This window comes from Protopterus annectens, chromosome 4.part0, assembly GCF_019279795.1.
Source record: "Protopterus annectens isolate FY-2018-M chromosome 4.part0, PAN1.0, whole genome shotgun sequence".
Classification (NCBI taxonomy): Eukaryota; Metazoa; Chordata; order Ceratodontiformes; family Protopteridae; genus Protopterus; species Protopterus annectens.
Genome location: NC_056733.1, coordinates 1,824,249,097 through 1,824,268,036, shown reverse-complemented (window position 1 = coordinate 1,824,268,036; position 18,940 = coordinate 1,824,249,097).

The window sequence follows — 18,940 nt, the reverse complement described above, 5'->3', positions numbered from 1 at the left end:
GTATCTATTTCCCACAAGAAATACAATTATTCACTTTTTCTGACATCCGGAATTAACTGAGGCAAGAAAAAACAAAAATATTCCCCAACGGGGTACTTAGCCCAACTTGGTGTCGGTCTGACACTCAGAATACGAAAATTTCAGAACGCCGAACGGCACTTGCAAACGCTGCTTCTGCATCAGACCATGCGGCAAAAAAGACTGAGGATATGACGTCGGTCATGCGCTTTAATACCATGGCGCACTGACGTCAGATCTAAGCGCCCATGACTGACGCCAGCCTAATACTTTGGTATTCGGTCCGACCGAGGACAGCGGACTACCCACAAGTTATGACTGCAGCAATGTGAGATGAAGAACATCCTCTAATCTGGGAAAATACAAAGCCCGAGGGTCTAGTAGGCAACTGTTTTACTCGTTCTGCACTAATGCAACAGTAAAAAAAATGCCCGGTTTAAACAGATGCTAGCGAGTGAATGTAAGAGTCAATGTATAATTAAATACAGTTAGAGATGCTACAAGTTGCCAATATACCTTAGAAACCCTCAGAATACACACCACAGCTGTATTACCATTCAAACACTTTGGTTATCTAAGACTATGCGCAGAACTTCTCCATGTCATGTACAGCAGAGACAAAATGGCAGATATCATACCATAGTGTGCATGCAATGCAATGGACGCGTTTAGGCGCCTATCCAATATTATAGCAGAAAACAAGAATTAAAATACCTTACAAGCCAATATAATGGCAGAAAACCATGCATCCAATATAATAGCAGATAAACAAGTATTAAGCTAAGATACAAAGCAATACGACTTAAATAAACTTACTGCGAACTCTACAGCCAGGGATAGACAGCAGCCGGATTTGGAGCTAGGGATTTAAAGATGGCACCCTGAGGGATACGTTGCATGTAATAGTTAGTGAGCAGGGGCGGACGTAGAAAGAGGGGGGGAGGGGTAAGGTACGTGTGTGCGTATAGGTGCAGAGTGGAAAAAGGGGGATAAGTGAGGTAGGATTATGAGTGTGTATGCATGTAGGGACCAAGTTGAAGGCAGGTACAGGAAGATGTGGGAAAGTAATAGTCTACCGGCTAGGTGGGTATATGGCAAGAAGGAAAGGAAGTAGGCAGGCAGTGAGGAAAACAATCAGTGAAAGTGGAAGGTAGGTTCAAAGTGGGGTATGCAAGGAGGTAAAGGACTTACTAGTGATGAAGAGGGTGAGATGAATAAAGAGTAAGAGAGAGCATGGATGGGTGACAGTTGAATAAGATACAGGTAAGTATCTGGTTAAAAACTTAGTTTCTAAGAAGCAGTAGAGCTGCTACGTAATGGAGGTCTTATGCTGCCCCTCTAGTGGTCAATCCTTATAATATAATGAAGGGAGAAACATGAGAGCTGTAGGGGAGAGGAGAGAATAAAAAACGGGGGGGGGGAGTCTGGAGGCTAGGCTAATGATAGATATAGGGGATACAGAGTGGGAGACTATGGCTGCTGGTTGTCCTGACAGGGAGCGCACACTAGAACAAAACTGTCAGGAAATAGTTACAAATTATAGGCGGTGAGATGCAGGTTGCACATACTTTACTGTCCTATTCTTGCTTCCTTCAGCCAGAACAGCACAGGGGAATTATAGGCTCTTCCCTGCACCGGGATGAGTTGGTAGACACCAAGAGTGGCTGACAAAGGTTACAGTAATGCAGAATAAGGAGAATTTCACACAGCAACAGGCATAAATGCAAGTGCTAAACAGAAAATAAGAGAGTAGCTAGATAACATGCAGGTGTTTAGAAAGATTTTTGTAAAGCAACTATTTTTTTGACAACTCCAAAACATTAAAACTTTTAGCACGACTTGGATAACAAAAAAGCATAAAGAAAGGGCTGTAGCCAGATTTAGGGAGCCCATAACAAGCAAAATAACAAAAGATCCTGCAGGGGTATTAAGAGATGTTTTGGAAATTTTATGAAAATTTGTATAAAGCAAAGAAATGTGGAAGTAAAGAGCGCAAATGGAAATATTTATGGAAGGCAATTATGCTGAGGTTAAAAGTAGATAAGGCTCAGCAACTAACAGTCAAGACTGGAGGGGATGAGATAAAAACAGTGATGAAAAAAATCTTCTGTAAAATCTCCAGAAAGAGATGGTATTCCTGTGGAAGTCTGGAAGTTAGGAGGGAAGAAAGTGATAAAGATCTGGAAGATTTTATTTCCAGTATTTTAAAAGGAGAGGAAGCACTGGCATCTTGTGAGAAAGCTGTGGTGGCTGTATTACCTAAAGAAATTAAAGGCCCATCAGACTCAGCTTCATGCAGACCCATTTCAGTTTGAAATTATGATTATAAAGTGTCTATGTCTATATTAGCTAAAAGAATGGAAAAGGTGTTGCTAAAATTCATAGCTGTGGATCAGTGTGGTTTTGTGGGGGGGAATAAAAAGTATAGTTGTGTATACTTACCATACATGTAGATGTTCAAGTGTATTCACTCTTGCAGTCATTACATTTGGGTAATCTGCTGACAGGTTGCCCTCAGTCGGCCTGAATAACAAATTCTTGGGTCCTGCGTCGGTTGCTGTCTCCTCTTCCATGACGTCAGGTCATCAGGGGTATAAAACATGCAGCCGATGTCATTTTAATAAGTTTTTCTTGCCCCAGATGTCAGGTGCCCCCCAAACGGGGAGCAAACATATATATATATAAACTGTAAATATATAAATGCACTTTAGAAACATAAAATTTACCTTCAACTAAAAGCAAATACACCACAAAGGCTTTTGAGTATAGTGAAGAAAAGAAAAGGTATAGAAAGGGGGCTGGCGGGTGGGTAATCTGGACTGCAACAGTGAATACATCTACATTTACGGTAAGGGTACACAACTGTACTATGTTCTTCGTGTTTCACTGTTGCAGTCATTACATTTGGGTAGAATCCCAAAGCTATGGATGGGAGGATGGAACTAAACGGCATTAGGAGTAGCTATAAGGCCTTGCAGGACTGCAGTGGCAAAGCCTGCCCTGGATTTAGAGAAGAGAGGTAAATGATGATGCTTTGTGAATGTAGGAACTGAGCTCCAAGTCGCAGCTTCTAGAATGTCTCTGGTAGGGACCCTACTGAGAATAGCTGCTGAAGTAGAGGCAGCTCTGGTGGAATGGGATCTGATCCCCTTGGGCACAGGTTTACCATGGTGCAAGTAGCAGAAACGAATGCAATGGCTTATCCATTTAGAAATAGTCTGCTTTGATATAGCCTTCCCCTCTGATCCTGCAGCAGATGCTACCAGTAGTTGCACAGACTTTCTTTAGAGATTTTGTCCTGTTTAAGTAGAAACTTAGTTGTCTGTGTACATCCAATGAATGCAGAATCCCGCTTCCCCTTGTTCTGCAGATTTGGGAAAAAGGTTGGCAGGTGAATGGTCTGGTTAAGAGCCACACTGCATAGCACCTTAGGCATAAAAGAAGGATTGGTCCTGAGGGCCACCCTGTCCGGGTAAAAAATAATGAAAGGGTCCACTGCCATGACAGCCTGTAGTTGTGAAACCCTTCTAGCTGAAGTGACTGCCAAAAGAAAAGCTGTCTTCCAAGAAAGAAATTTTATATCCACAGTAGCTGCTGGTTCAAAAGGAGGCAGGGTGAGTTTTTCCAACACAAAATTGAGGTCCCATGCAGGAGTTGGTGCTCTCCTGGGAGGCCTTACATTTTTGGCCCCTCTGAGGTACGGTTTTAGCAGGGGATGAGAAAAGAGGGGAGGCTCTGTGCTGTAATGAGCCAAGATGGCAGAGGCATGGATTTTTATTGAAGAAAAAGATAGGCCCTTGTCAAGCATCTCAGTTAAGTATTGTAAAATCTGAGGAATATTGGGCTTTGCTGTGCCTATTCCTTGTGCTTGGTTCCAAGCACAGAATCTCTTCCATTTATCAGCATAAGATTTTCTAGTACTAGGCCTTCTGACTTCCACAATGACATCCATCACAGGTTTACTGAGAGATATGGTTGGTAAAATTAGTTGATTAGCCATGCTGCAAGAGTCAGAATTTGGAGCCAAGTGTGCAGAATTTGATAGTTCTGCTGAGACAACAGTTGAGGTGTTTGAGGCAAGTACCATGGAGGAAGGTGTGACATACTCCTTAGAAGCGGGTACCAGTGCTGGCGAGGCCAGTCCGGAGCAATTAGAATCATTTTTAGTTTTCCTGCCTTGACTTTTAGTAAGACCTTGGAGAGTAGAGGCAAAGGGGGAAAGGCATAGACTGATAGAGCATCCATTTTCCATGCTTTTTTGTGATGAGTTCTTGTGGAGAACTTGTCCAACTGATAGTTTTGGGGAGAAGCAAATAGATCTATGTCTGGGCTTCCCCATTTCTGTGTTAACATGCTGAAGATTTGTGGATCCAGTTTCCATTCGTGCAGGTCCATAAGATTTCTGCTTAGGTCGTCTGCCAGAGTATTTTGCTTTCCTGGCAGGAACTGAGCTTGAAGTTGTATTTGGTAAGTCAAGGCTGTGTTCCACAAGGCCATGGCTAGTCTGCAAAGGGGGTAGGAATGGGTATCCCCCTGCTTGTTTAGGTACCGCATAACTGTGGTGTTGTCCGTCTTTATCAGTAGCTGCCCTGGATGAAGCAAGTCCTTGAAGGCTGTCAGAGCATTCTGAACAGCTAGCATTTCTTTCTGGTTGATATGTAGATGCATTTGGTGTGGGCTCTATTAGCCCTGAATGCATCTCCCTGCCAGGTGGGCCCCCCCAAGCATAGTCTGATGCGTCTGTAGTTAGGGTTTGGGTGGCAGGAGGTACAGTAAATGACAGTCTCTTGTTTTGGTGACATGTCTCTGCCCAACAAAGAAACTGTTGTTGCAGGCAGGGAATGAGAGAAATCATTGTTTCCAGGCTGTGACAATGTTGACTTCATAAGCTTTTTAGGTACCATTGACGTTTCCTCATATGCAGTCTCGCATATGGAATTAGTAGAATGCAGGATGCCATGAACCCTAAAGCCTGCAGAATTTGTCTTGCAGATAACCGGGTTTTTGGTGCCATTTGTTTGAAGTATGTTGTCAATTGCATTTGTATGTCCGGCGTGAGGTAAGCTATCTGGGCAGTTGTGTTCAAGCTTGCACCCAGGAATGTAATTATCTGAGAGGGTACTATTTGCGATTTCTTTTCGTTTATGGTGTACTCTAGGCATGCTAGAAGCCTTTTTACAAACGCCAGATGTTGAAGAAGAGTATCCTTGTCCTCTGCCTGAATGAGACAATCGTCCAGATAAGGATAAATTTGAATGTTTCTTTGTCTGCAGAATGCAATTACTGGTGCCAGGCACTTTGTAAAGACCCTGGGCGCAGTAGATAAGCCAAAGGGCAGTGCAGAGAATTGGTAATGCAAAAAGCCTGCTTTGAAGCGGAGGCATCTTCTGCAAGATTCCCTTATTGGGATATGCAGGTATGCCTCAAGTCTAGAGTTACCAACCAGGCATTCTTGCCTAGCATAGGCAGTAGCTGTTGTAAAGTCAGCATTTTGAATTTTGGAATGTCCAGGAACGTGTTCAGAATTGATGTCCAGTATTGGACGCCATCATTTGTCTTTTCTGGGTACCAGGAAAAGTCTTGAATAAAATCCTTGCCCTTTTTCCTTTTCTGATACCGGATGAATAGCCCCCATATCCATGAGGGACATGACTTGTTTCTGGGCCTCTGCCCACTGGTTTTGTGGCAGATCTGGCCATCCGTTTGGAATTGGCAAAGTGTGGAAATGAAATCTGTACCCCTGGGATACTACGTTTAATACCCACTTGTCCTGGGTAACTAACTGCCAGTTTTGAGCATGAAGTGCTAGCTTTCTCCCCAAGGGATCTGCCAAAAGACAAGTGCTTGGAGATGGTAGACAAAAGTCATTGAGACTGATTACTGTAGGGTTGTGCTTTGTTACCTCCAGATTTGGAGGTGGAGACACCCCATTGCTCTGACCTGTAAGATCCCTGTGATTGATATATGGAGCCTTTGGAGCACCTGGGTTTGCCCTGAGTGGCTCTGTTAGACACAGGAAAGGACCAATTCTTAGTAGGCCAGTGCCTACTGAACCTGGGTGGCTGCACTTGCAAGAAATCTTTTACAGTTTGCATAGATTTAGCTTGGTCTTCCATTTTCTTTGAAATCTCTTCTGCCTTATTGCCAAACAGACTATCATGTTGTAAAGGGGCATCCAACAATTTAGCTTTAACATGATCAGGCAGATTTTGCTCCTTGAGCCAGGCATGCCTTCTAATCACAGATCCAGTTACGGCGGCCCTGCAGGATGCCTCTAAGGAATCAAAACCACATTGCAAAGTATGCTTGCCAACCTGTTCTGCTGAATGCAATAAATCCTGTAACTCTATTTTCCACACCATCAGAAATCAACATCATTTTCTGTTTCAGTAAGCCCATAGCATGCTGTTGATATTTAAGCATATGAAACTGGCAGTTTAAAGCCCTGACTGCCAACGTTGCAGACGTATAAACCTTCTTAGTCCATCTATCCAGCGCCCTGGAATCTCTATCAGAAGGGGTAGGATTTTTGGCTGTAGAAGTCTTAACACCCTTGGGACCCTGAGAAATAGTCTCAGGATCGGCAGCAGGATTTTTGAAAAGAAATTTGTAGGAGTCAGGAACCCTGTAAATATCTGTCTGGCTTACTAGGAGCCAGAGGCAGGGAATCAGGAGCCATGCTTGATTCCAAGAACACATCATCAACAATGTCTAATACAGGAGGTACTGCCAAAGGCCTATGCTGAGGAAGAAGAAAATCCCTAAGCCTCTTTTTTGATTCAGAGAAGTCCTGACTCTCCCAGTGAAAGTGTTCCCTTAAAGTATGCAAAGTCTCTCCAAAAGAGTAATCCTCAAGAGGAGATGCAGATGGAACGGATTCCTCTGCATCAGAATCCTCATAAGGTGGAATAGAAAATTCCTGATCAGAAGAGGAATCAGAAGAAATGGAAACCTGATCTGAAGATTCATGATCAGTGCCTTGCCTAGGCCTCTTAGCAGGAGGGGTTGGGAACCCCTGATCAAGGTAATTAAATCCTCAGCCATTTTGATCATTTGTTTTTTAGGCATAGGGGCCTGAGCACGTGGCTCATGTGTCGGTTTTTTAGACGTAGAAGTCGGTTTTGACCTTGTTTTTGTTGATGGCGTCGGTTTAATATAAAAATGTTGAGGCCTGAAAACACCCTCAGAAGCCGGTGCCTGCTCAGACATCCACAGGTTCAATACTTGGCTAATCTCGTGGCATACCAAACTCCGAATGGGTCTCGGTAGAGGCCTGCGCCTCAAAAGTAGCGGGCATCAGGGGCTGTGAAAGCACCTCACTGAGTACCGGTGAACCGGCGACTGGCTTAAGAGAAGCTTAGTCAGTTTTGGACCTCGACGGTCTGTCAATGTCTTTTTCCTTGTGTTTTTTTGTGAACTCTGGTAGTCGGATTGCTAACCGATGACATTTCAGGGTAGTTAAATCTTGAACCAAAACATTTAGAAGCAAAAATATACCGACACTTAATAGTGCGCTGGTTAAATTTAGCACAAAACCGACAGCAAGGCACATTGTGATCAGGGCCTAGGCAAGGAATACAGTACAAATGAAAATCCTTATGAGGTATTTGCTTCCCACAGGTAATGCAATTATTAACTTTTACTGACATTGGTAAGGAGCAAGAAAAAGTTTCAACGGGGTACTTAGCTTTAGTTTGAAGACTTCGGTTCTGAAACTCGAAAACAAAAATTTCAGGTGTCGGCTGACCGGCACTTGCGAACTGCTTCTGCTTCAGGCACCGTGCGGCAAGAAAGACTGATTAAAATAGCGTTGGCTGCATGTTTTATACCCCTGATGACCTGACGTCATGGAAGAGGAGACAGCAACCGACACAGGACCCAAGACTTTGTTATTCAGGCCGAATGAGGACAACCTGCCAGCAGATTACCCAAATGCAATGACTGCAACAGTGAAACACAAAGAACATCATTTGACAACATTGATAGAACAATGATCTAGAGGGAAACAATGTAAGAAAATACCACTAATGTTAGTGGGTCTTGATGCAGAGAAGCATTCGAGAGTGTAAACTGGGAATTTATGAGGAGGGCAATAGACACATTTGCATTCCCTCATACAATAACAATATTAATTAGGAGGATACATGAAGGATCGAAGGCAAGAATTAAAGTTGGAGGGTTACTATCTGATAAGTTATTAGAACAGAAAAACCACTGTCCTCTTTCCCCTTTACTTGCTTTATATTCACAGCCAGTGGCAAAGAAAATAAGGGACTCAGAAATGCAAGGATATAAATCGGTATAACAGTCAAGAAAAGTTGGCTTTATTTACATTTATTTTGTACCTGATAAATCCGGAAAATGACCTCCCAGTATTGTAGAATATTTTGAGACCGCTTCAGGTCTTCTTAGAATATAGAATTAGTGAAGATAAAACAAAGGCTATTTCCATAAATTATGTAGCCACATGTGAATTGGTTCAGCAATACATATATTTATGGAGACATGCTAAGATGAAAAATTTAAGTGTACGTATTAAGATTTCTGTTATGGCAGCTAATATGTAGGAACAGACTACCAAAAAAATAATAAAAACTGAAAAACTGGAAGCACTTCCTTATTTATTTTACATTTGTTTACCGGGTAGGTCCAACTGGGCACAGTTGCCCGTTTTCAGCGGAGGCCCGGGGAGATAAGTTCCATTTCAATTACACAGTTACCAAAAGTTTAAACATACAACATATCAGTTGAAAGACAGCATATAACATTTTAACAAACAGGCTACAATTTGACAAAGGTTTCCATAGGAGTATTAGTCATACAGTAGAGAGATAAGAGAGAATACACAACTTTGTTAAAACTTAATGTAGTAGTCCACATTATTTTAAATATAATTTCACCACAATGGATTACATAACAGCGAGCTAAGCTGAATTTACCTTAAGTAATTCCATAAGAATTGAAGTAACTTGTATTACAGGGTATTATTTGGGTTTTGTAGATCTAAGAAGACCTTGTAACAGATACAAAGGTATTAAAGAGGCTAGGTGGATAATAAAAGGGTTAGCCTGGGTTGGAACATGTACATATCCAGTAATTGGTGAGGTAGGATTTTAGCCGATTTTTGAAAATATGTTTGTCTGTCCGTGTCCTAATTTCAAGTGGAAGGGAGTTCCACATTTTAGCAATGGTGCAGGAATATAAGGAGTCGCCTGAGTTGTATTTGCTTTTGGATACCTCTACCAGACCCTTATTGGTGGATCTTAGCAGATGACTGTTGGTGTAATGGTTGATTAAGTCATACAGGGATGGGATTTTGTCACGGGAGAAGAGAAGTTCATGTGCGTGGGTGAGTTGTTTATTGGTTAGGTAATTCCATCCAGGAGAGTTTGTGAAGGGGCAGGCAATGGTGGGATCTATACGAAGAGTCAGTAGCGAATTTAGCTATCTTACTGTAGGAAGTGGATAGCTTATTTAGTTCTGTTTTATTTAGGTTAACTAAGATGGGAGAGGTGTATAGTAATGTGGACAGTAAGTGGGTTCTTGCTATGATGGTTTTACTATTGGAGCTAAGGTAGTTCTTACATTTGTAGACTGTATCTAATTTTTTGTGTACCTTAGTTATGGTTTATGCTACATGTTCGTCAAATTTCATATTTTGGCCGATGATAACATCTAACAGTTTGGTGTGTGCAACTGCTGCAATATGGGTGTTGTCAGAGGCGATGATTTCGAAAGGTGGGTGGTGTCTAAGTCTTTGGAGGGATAAAAAGAGCAGGAGTTGTGTTTTTTGGGACAGTATTAATTGGAACTCTGCTAGCCAGGATTCAACTGCTGAGAAGGATTCTTGGGTTATTTTCTGTAGAAGTCGGAGAGGGGGAGTGGAGCAGATAGGGCAAAGTCGGCGGCATATTGTACTAACCTTGCATGAACACTGGCTTTATGGAGACTGTTTGTGAATATTGTGAAGAGCAAGGGACTGAGTATAGATACTTGTGGTACCCCTAGCCTGACTGGGAGAAGAGGGGATAGACTGTCCTACCACTTTACGGCCTGCTGTAGGTTGAAAAGATAGTCTATGAACCATAGGAGTGCAGAGTTATTTATTTACTTATTTGCAGTTGGTTTACCAGGATAGTCCATTGGGCCAAAATAACCCGTTTTCAATGGAGTCCTGGGGAGAAAAGCTCCAAAAACAATTAGCAAGGTTACAATAAGGTATTTAGTTTCAACTATACAATTACTACGGACTTGGAAATACAGCAGACTAGTGTACAAATATATACAAATATTACAATCTTGTATAGCTGCAAACAATTTACAATATAGAAACTGAGAAGCTTTTACAACTTAGGGTGGGTTACACTGGAGGTATCTTTTATACATTCAGGATGAGTAGTTTAATACAAGCAAGAGAAAGGTATATGAGCTGACATAGAACTTTTTCAATATAGAAACAGAGAACCTTTTCCATCTTAGGGTATATTTACACTTGGGTATCTTTAAGTATTCAGAAAAAGCTTAATACAAGCAAGAGCAAGATCTATGAGTTTAGGAGAGTAAGCAGAAATTCCCATTATGAATAGGGGGGGAGAAGTGGAAATTCCCAGTATGAGGAGATTATGTTGGGTGGGAGCAGGAGCATTCCCACTGGGAAATTAGGTGCGAGTGAAGGGATTTTTTGAATGAGAAGTGATTTGTGATGGTACGAATGGATGGGGGTAAAGAGTTCCAGAGACGAGCAAGACTATAGGATAAGAGATTTTTTCCAGGGGGACAAATTGGTTTATACAGTTCAATTAGGTTTTGGTTGTTAGATCTTAGAATTCTATCAGGGAGGTGCATTTTGAAGGTACAGGAAAGGGATGGGCAGTGGGAGGGATTGACGATGAGCTTGTTTGCAAGAGTCAGTTGGACATAGGTGAGGTGAATGGATAGTTCTAACCATTTTAGTTTGTGGAGAGCTGAACAGTGGTGTGAGGAGGACTTATGGGAGGTAGCAAACTTGGCAATTTTGTTATAGCAAGAGGAGAGTTGTGTTTTGAAAGAAGACTGTAGGTTAGTTAGTAGTGGGGCTCCATAGAGAAGGGATGGGATGAGAAATGTGGTAGATAGGGTGAGTTTGGTGGAGGGTGTAAGATAACGATTCTGTCTGTAGAGCATGCCAAGTTTTTGGTGGGGTTTTTTTATATTTAGTTGAAGATGGGAATTGAATTTAAGCTATCAATTTGGACCCCAAGTAATTTGGCCTCAGATACCAGTTCTGTGGGTGTATTGCTGTGACTAGTAATAGTGAAATTACTTGGATTGAAAAATGTAGCTTTAGAGGGGGTGATTTAGATTAAGTTCTGAGAGAACATTCAAGAGTTTACTATGGGAGACCGTATCAAATGCTTTTGAGAGGTCTAAAAAGACAGTTGTTATCAGATTGCCTAAATTTAGCTGTTGGTTAGCATGACTGGTAAAACTAATAAGGGCAGCGGTGGTACTGTGATGAAAACCGTGTTGAGTTGTGGCTAGGAGATTGTTAGTGAGATTGTTTTTTTATTAACAGAGTGTATGCACTTCAAGAATTTTTGAGAGTGGGGATAATATGGCTATTGGACGGTAGTTGGATAACTCAGTTGAGTTTCCTCCTTTTTGAAGGGGTATTATGTGTGAAATTTTCCAGAGCTTTGGGACTTTTTGTTCAGATTGACCTATTTATGAGTATAGAGATGGGGTATGATCTACCCTTGGCTGCGATTCTGAGATATTCTGATGGGAGTTTATCAGCAGCCAGGGTAGTGGGCCTTAATTTGAACAGGTATTTCAGGATACTACTAGTCTGAACTGCTTGGAAGGAAAAGTTGCTTTGATCAGATGGGGAGTCTGGTAAGTTTGGGAGGGTAGTGGGTGGAGAATTACATGACAGTTTTAAAACGGAACTGGTAAAATATTCATTGAACTGTGTTGCAGTGTCACTTATAGATGTGTCAATAACTGGGGATGGGGTGCTGGTTTTACCTGGTTGGATGACTTTATTGATGGCAGCCCACATTTTTTTTGTGGGTTAGCTTTGTGTTTATTTTGTAAATTTGAATAATAGTTTTTTTTTGTCTGATATTGTTTTTCTTTTTTACTCTATTTCTTAATTCAAGAAAATGTTAGCAGTTAGTGTTAGTTTTGTTGTCACGCCAAGTGTTCCATGCTTTATCCCTTTGTTTTAGTAGGATCACGGTACTTCTGGTGAGCCAAGAGATATAAAGGTACTAGGTCTTTCTGCATTCTGTTCCCCGTTTGTAAAGGTATCATTGTCCTTGAAATACAATCCAAGGTTCAATTTCCAACAATAAACTTTGAGCTGTATAAGCATTTCAACAACATTTGCCTTTTTTTGTTGGAAAAAAATTGAACCCCTTTTCAAATCAGTCAGCCCATTCCGTTCCAATATTAGTCTGACTCAAATTATAAATTTTAAAGTGCTTTGACCTGTTTGAAATGATGTTGCAAAGCTCTCCATCCACAATGTGTTCATTAGGGGTCACGGTATGACATCAACGATAGTTTACAAGAAAGAGGTGTCTTTTAAGGGACTACTGGAAAGGACAAACTCCCTGAATGAGACTGGAGGTAGTTACAAATGTGATAGATGCTCCCAATGCAGACACATGCTGGACACAGAAGGTGTCACTATTAGGAACTTTGGAAAAATTAGACCGAAGAAAAAATATTATTGTTACTCTCAAGAGTTAGTATATCTTGGGTTGTGGCAGGCCTGTGATGGCTATTATGTCGGGGGAAACCAAACAGAGAATTTACCAACATTGTTACCACATAGCCAACAAACATGAAAATAATGCTTTTTATAGGCATACACAAGAATTTCCTGACCATTTTTTTTTCAAGTTTTCTGTTATAGATCATGTAGACCTGGGAGATAGAGAGGTTTCAATAGATGAATACTTGGAATTTATTGAGATGAAATGGCAGGTCAGGTTAAATTCTACAATTTTTCCTGGTTTGAATGATAAAATAATACTTTTACCCCTTTTTAAAACTTAAATCCATGTATTTAATATGATGGTCATGTAACTGTTTTATTTGTATGTAAGGTTACTGTGCTTTTTACTGCTAGCAGGTTAATAGTTAACCTAGTTTTAAAGCTTTGTAGCAGGGGTTGAGACTACTGTGTGTTAATAAAGACTTTGAGTTGTGTATTTATATGACACCAACGTTTTTAATTCATTCTGAAGAAGTTTGTGTGCAAGAAAGACGAAAGTGCTAAATAAATTCTTTTACTTGGATTATTGCTGCTGCCTTGGAGTTGGTTCACTCATTTTTGTGGTTTCTTGATTGGATGATTAGTAAGGATCCAATCTAAGAGGGATTTCCTTTTGGTAGTTTTGTCGGTTCTAGCTGGGGTTTGGATGAGCTGAGTGAAACCGTGCCAGTTTATATGAGAAGTGGAAGGAGTGAGTTAATTAGAGATCAATCAATATTGAAATCACCTAGTATGAGTGTTTCATGTGGGAGGAATCCTGATGCCTAGTGGGTTATGGACTCTAGTGTGTTTATGTTATCCCCAGGAGGGATGCATGTTCCCAATATGTTTACTTATGTAGGTTGACTTTTACCTTAGCAAAAAGGGTTTCAGAATTACTAAAAGTTGGGATGTCTATTTTTATGAGTTCAACTGTGAAGTGATTTTTGAAAAGAAAGGCAACATCGCCTCCTCTTTTGGATGTACGATCTTTTCTAATTAGGTTATACCCTGATGGGAGTAATTCATTGTCTTTGATGTGTGACTTAAGCCATGTTTCAGTAAGGAACACAATATCTGGGGAATGAAAGCATAGGGCTACATGCAGTCCACCAATTTGCTTAGGATACTTCCAATACTGATATTGAGAATTAACAGGTCAGCTACTTGTCTATGGGAAGTTGGGTTATTGATGGCCTGAATTAAAGTGTGTGGGAGTATTCAAGGGACCAGGGTTAGGACGTATGTCTCCACTATAAGTTGTGAAGCAGTGTTCACAATAAAATGGAGGTATTTGGGGAAGGACAGGTTAATTTGTTAGGAAATGTGCCTTTTAGTGCAGTTATGTGAAATCCTGAAGGGGGTTAGTTCCAAACTGGAGTAACTGAAGATTGCATTAGAGATATGGAATGATATTTGTGAGACTGTAATGCAGTAGACCTTGGTAGGTGTTCTACAGTGTAGGTGAGGGTAGTGGTTGCTTTGGTATGAGGTGAGGTGTGATAATAGTGAGAGTGTTAGGATATATAAGACATGTATGTAGTGCATTGTTAGTGTTGTAGCTGCCTGGTTGTGTGAGGGGAAGTAAAAAAGAGAACAACAGATTAGGTTTGGCTGTAGCTCTGAGCTATAGTTTGTAGCTGTATAGGTATTAGAGGATGTGTAATTGGTCTTGTTGAGAGAGTTAAGATTTCTGGGTGTGGTGTATGGTTTGTGTTCCTACTGGTTGGCTGTGGAGATGTGGTTAGGCGAGGTTAGCTATATAATAAATGAGAATGGGGTGGGTGGGAATGGGGGAAGGGGAGCCTAGTGAGCCCGAGCATAGCGAGGGCGAATGAAGAAAGTGGAACCAGAGAAGCAGCAAAGCAATGATTATGGAAATAATCAGTAAAAAGGGCATTAGTCATGGGTTTCTACACTGTGATTGGACTAATAGTGGTTTATTACAGCAATAAAGAATAGTCGCTAGGTTTCTCCAGTTATTACTTTTATATTTGAGACAGATTTTGAGTAGGTCGCTAGGAGTGGTTTCTAAGGCATGCATATAAGTGGAGGGCAGAGTAGGAGCAGAGCCGACTCAGGAATGTGCTCACCAATTTACCAGTACAAAAAAAACAGAAAAGCAATCTATATACTTGTCGTTTGCAGGGACATAATCTATCTTTATAAAATGCTTGGTCGCAGAGTTTGTTGTGTTGGGATCTGAGCAGGGAATATCATAGCAGAAGTCACCTGTTAGCCTTTCAAAGGGACAGGAATGCTGTAACAGAATAAAGGATAGAAATTAGGAATAGAGCAATAAGGGTAAAAATGGGAAATGTAGCAGATTACTTAGTGATATTCAGTGTGGTAAAAGTACAGTTTTGTACCTACCATAAATGTAGATGTTCGAGTGCTAATACAGCTGCAGTCATAACAGATGGGTTTTCCTGCCGTCAAGCGGGTCCTCGGTCGGCCGAATTCCAAAGTCTAGGTCCGGCGTCGGTTGTCGTCGCTTCTTACCGGACGTCAGTGCGACGGGGATATAAAAGAACCAGCCGACGCCATTTTCTTCAGTTTTTCTTGCCCCAGATGTCAGGTGCCCCCAGAAGGAAGGCAAAACATAAATGTATGTAATAAAGCAAATGCAATATAATCAAAAAACAGTAGTTGCAAGCAAATAACCCATAAAAGAATACCCCAATGAGGTTGTATGAGGAGGTGTTAGCCATTAGGCCTGTCCCAAGAGGGGAAGGAGGGAGGGGAAACCTGGACTGCAGCTGTATTAGCACTCGAACATCTATATTAACGGTAGGTACAAAACTGTACTATGTTCATCGTGCATACAGCTGCAGTCATAACAGATGGGTAGAATCCCAAAGCTAATAAAGGGGTGGTAGGCACTAAGTGGAACTAGGTGGAGCCAGGATGCCCTGCAAGACTGCAGTAGCAAAGCCCGCTCTAGTTTTGGAGTATAATGGTAGGTGATGGTGCTTGGAGAAAGTATGTACAGAACTCCAAGTGGCTGCTTCCAAAATATCTTTGGTAGGAACCCCCCTGAGGAAAGCTGCAGAGGTAGCTGTGGCCCTTGTGGAGTGAGATATGATGCCTGTAGGTACAGTTTTACCATGAAAAGAGTAACAAAAGCGTATGCAGTGGGCTATCCATTTTGAGATTGTCTGTTTGGAAATAGGCTTCCCTTGAGCACCTGTAGCATAGGACACATAGTTTCTCTGATTTTCTGAAAGGCTTTGTTCTGTCCAAATAATAAGGGAGCTGTCTGTGAATGTCCAAGGAATGTAGTAGCCTCTAACCTTTGTTTTGTGGATTAGGGTAAAAGGTAGGTAAGTGGATAGCCTGATTCAAGGCTACCCTGGATACTACCTTTGGCATAAATGAAGGATTGGTTCGTAAGGAAACTCTGTCCTGATGGAAAATGATGAAAGGCTGTACAGCCATGTGGGCTTGCAGTTCCGAAACCCTGCGTGCTGAGGTAATAGCTAGAAGGAAGGCTGTTTTTCCATGACAAATATTGCAGATCTGTTGAAGCAGCTGTCTCAAAAGGAGGCAGGGTTAGTTTTTCTAGAATGAAATTGAGGTCCCAAGCAGGTACTGGTTGCTTCCTTGGGGGTTTTATATACTTAGCCCCTCTGAGGAACTGTCTTAAGAGAGGGTGAGAGAATAAAGGAGGATCAGTGTTGTACTCTGCAGAAATGGCTGAGGCATGGATTTTCATGGAGGAGAATGAAAGTCCACTGCTTAGCAGCTCGGCTAGGTACTGTAGTATTTGAGGTAAATTCAGTATTCCAGGATTCTGACCCTTTTTCTGATTCCAGGCACAAAACCGTTTTCATTTTGCGGAGTAGGCTTTTCTAGTAGAAGGCCTTCTGGCCTCCAAAATGACATCCTGCACCTCCTTGGAGAGTAGGGTCTGCTGTGAATTTAAGGAATCCTCCATGTGGCTAGATTGAGTGTTTTCAGCTGACTGTGAAGAGTTATGAAGTTGTGCTGAGTCAGTAGAAGAGGCATTAGAGGCAGAATCCATGGTGGGGAATGCGTCAGGCTCCTCAGGAGTTGGTACCAGTGTTGTCTTGGCCAGTCTGGAGCAATGAGAATCATCCTTGGTCTGTCTGCTCTGGCTTTTAATAGAACTTCGGCCAGCAGTGGAAGAGGTGGAAAGGCATAAACCATCATTGTTGTCCAACTGAAAGAGAGTACGTCCACTTTCCAGGCCTGTGGATGAAAGGTCCTTGAGCAGAATTTTGTCAATTGGCAATTTCTGTGGGTGGCAAAGAGATCTATGTCTGGCCTTCCCCATGCTTGAATTATCATTGTAAAAACTTGAGGATGCAACTTCCATTCGTGTGGATCTGTCATATTTCTGCTCAGATTGTCTGCCAGTGAGTTTTCCTTCCCTGGCAGGAATTGTGCTTGAAGTTGGATTTGCAATTCCAGAGCCGTGTTCCAAAGGGACATGGCTAGTCTGCACAGGGGGTATGAATGAGTTCCTCCCTGTTTGTTTATGTACCACATCACTGTGGTGTTGTCTGTTCTTATCAATAGCTGGCCTGGATGCAGTAGGTCTTTGAAAGCCATAATAGCATTTATTACTGCTAGCATTTCCTTTTGATTGATGTGTAGGTGCTTTTCTTTTTGTGACCATTTGCCCTGAATGCACCGATCTGTCATGTGCGCCCCCCAGGCGTAGTCCGAGGCGTCTGTTGTGATGACTTGATTTGCTTGAGGCTTGCAGAATGGGAGATCTATGTTTCTTTGGCATGCTTGAGCCCACCACAGAAATTCCTTTTGAAGACATGGAATCAGTGGTATGATTGTTTCCAAACTGTGGCTGTGTTGAGACCATGTTTTTTTAGGTACCATTGAAGTTTCCTCATATGCAGCTTTGCACATGGGATTAGCAGGATGCAAGATGCCATGAATCCCAGAGCCTGCAGGATTTTCCTTGCAGTCAGCCTGGTGAAGGTTGCCAGTTTTCTTAAGTATTGAGTTAATTGCCCTTGTTTCTCTGGCGTGAGATAGGCCATCTGGGTGTTTGTATCCAAGCTGGCACCCAGGAAAATTATTGTTTGAGAAGGTATTAGTCTTGACTTCTTTTTGTTGACTGTGTATCCCAGAGATTTCAACAACATTATTACAAATGCCAGGTGTTTCAGAAGAGTGTGTTTGCTGTCCGCTTGGATCAGGCAGTCGTCCAGATATGGGTATATTTGTATCCCTTGAAGTCTGCAGAAGGCAATTACTGATGCCAGGCATTTCGTGAACACTCTGGGCACAGTAGATAAGCCAAAGGGCAATGCAGAGAATTGATAATGGGATGAACCTGCAAGAAATCTGAGGTATCTTCTGCAATCTTGTCTGATTGGGACATGCAGGTATGCCTCCTTGAGGTCCAATGTTACCAGCCAAGACTCCTTGCCCAGCATGGGAAGAAGCTGCTGTAATGTGAGCATCTTGAACTTTGGTACGAGTAAATATGTGTTTAGGATGGCTAGGTCCAAATTAGGTCTCCAATCTTTGCCCTTCCTTGGTACCAGGAATAGTCTGGAATAAAACCTTGACCCTGTTCTTGTGCAGGTACCTCATGAATAGCTTTCATGTCCATGAGATCTGAAATTTGTTTTTGTGCCTCTGCCCTTTGATTATGTGGCAGATTTGGCATGCCTCTCATTTTTGGAAGGGTGTGAAAGTGGAATCTGTAGCCTCTGTCTATAATGTCCAGGATCCATTTGTCTTTTGTGACAATATGCCAATTTTTCGAAAATAATGCCAGGTTTCCGCCTAAAGGTGCTGCCATTTGAGCCTTGCTTGGCATGCAAAGGGGAAAGTCATTGGGTCTGCTTTCTGAATGGCTGTAAACTATCCTCACCCCCTCTTGGTGTAGGTGTTTGCCATTGTCTGCCTCTAAATGATCCTTGAGATTGCCCTCTACCTCTCGGGCACCTGTATCTACCTCTTTGAGGTCTGTCCGTGGCTGGAAAGGACCAATTTTTCGAAGGCCAATTTCTACTGAAATGTGGCGGTTGTACCTGTAGGAAATCTTTCACTGTTTGCATTGATTTTGCCTTTTCCTCCATTTTCTTTAATACCTCCTCAGCTTTAACACCAAACAACACATCTTTTTGAAGAGGTGCATCTAGTAATTTAGCTTTGAAATGATCTGGTAAGGTTTGCTCTTTGAGC